General features: G+C 42.3%; 1 non-coding gene across 1 annotated transcript; it reads right to left on the reverse strand.

Annotated features, from left to right (window-relative positions):
- Window positions 1–756: 756 nt before the first annotated feature.
- Window positions 757–829, reverse strand: trnaf-aaa (transfer RNA phenylalanine (anticodon AAA)). The gene has a single exon. It is a non-coding gene; the product is annotated as a tRNA-Phe (tRNA).
- Window positions 830–1226: the final 397 nt, after the last annotated feature.

Genomic DNA, 1226 nt, shown 5'->3' on the forward strand with positions numbered 1-1226 from the left:
TATCGCAAGCCCTTCCGTTATCTGCATCCGCATTTCCTTTCGCAACCTGGGATGTGAGCCATCCGGACCAGGTGATTTATCTTCCCTAAGCACAGCCAGCCTTTTTAGTGCCTCCCTCTCTCAATTTGTACCCTCTCCATTGACTCTACTCTCTTCACTTCGACTGATATTTTGTCAAATTCCACTTCCTTAGTGATCACTGATACAAAGTACTCATTAAGTAGATTAACATTGCCCTGCACCTCTAAGGTTATATTATCCTTTTTGTCCCTAATAGGCCCTACTCAACCTCTTACTACCCACTTATGATTTACATGCTGCTCGAAGATTTTTGGGTTTTCCTTTCATGTTGACTGTCAGTCTATTCTCATAGAAATAGAGAATCAGCAAATATAGAAGATGTAAGTATTTCCCAGCCTTGATGAGGTGGAATTTTTTATGTTGTGGGTGGTAATGACTTGGCCCACGAGTGTGGTGGAAGCAGAGACAATCAATGATTTGAAAAGGAAATTAGATGGATACTTGAAGGAAAGAAACTTGCAGGAGGAAAGGGATCGAGCTGGTGAGTGGAACTGACTAGATTGCTCCGGGGAGAGCCAGCATGGACGTGATAGGCCAAACGACCACCTTCTGTGCTGTAAATGACTCTGTGTTGTTTCTCAAATTCAATCCACTGGTGCTTGGTAAATAATTTCAAAGTAAATTGTGCAACCGGAAAATCAGAACCAAGGCAAGGGACGCATAAGGAAGCAAAATTGCTGAAACCCGGGATTGAACCAGGGACTTTTAGATTTTTAGTTTAACGCTCTCCCAACTGAGCTATTTCAGCCCTACATTAACAGTGGCTTGTTGTCCTTGTTTTGGAAGAAAATACATACATTCAAGTTTTCCAAAAAATTAAAGAACACAACATGTGAGTAATATTCCCCATTGCTTTCTCAGTTTGATGGATTGGGAAGCGGGAGACAGCCAGAAGTGCCACTGAGCCGCACAGACCCCGAGCTGAGAATGAAATGAGATCAAATTCAATCTTTCATAGTGAGATGCTGCTGAGAGGTAAGAGTCTTGAATCAAAGCGAGACTTGCTCATTTCAAACACTCCCTGTACTCTCTGCTCATGAAGCCTTAAAAAAGGGAAAAACAGAATGGCACTCAAACTCACAACCCTGCCATTAAAAGTCTCATATTCGACTGACAGAACTGTCACTTCTACTCGCTCTCTTATT

This window comes from Heterodontus francisci, unplaced genomic scaffold, assembly GCF_036365525.1.
Source record: "Heterodontus francisci isolate sHetFra1 unplaced genomic scaffold, sHetFra1.hap1 HAP1_SCAFFOLD_255, whole genome shotgun sequence".
Taxonomy (NCBI): Eukaryota; Metazoa; Chordata; class Chondrichthyes; order Heterodontiformes; family Heterodontidae; genus Heterodontus; species Heterodontus francisci.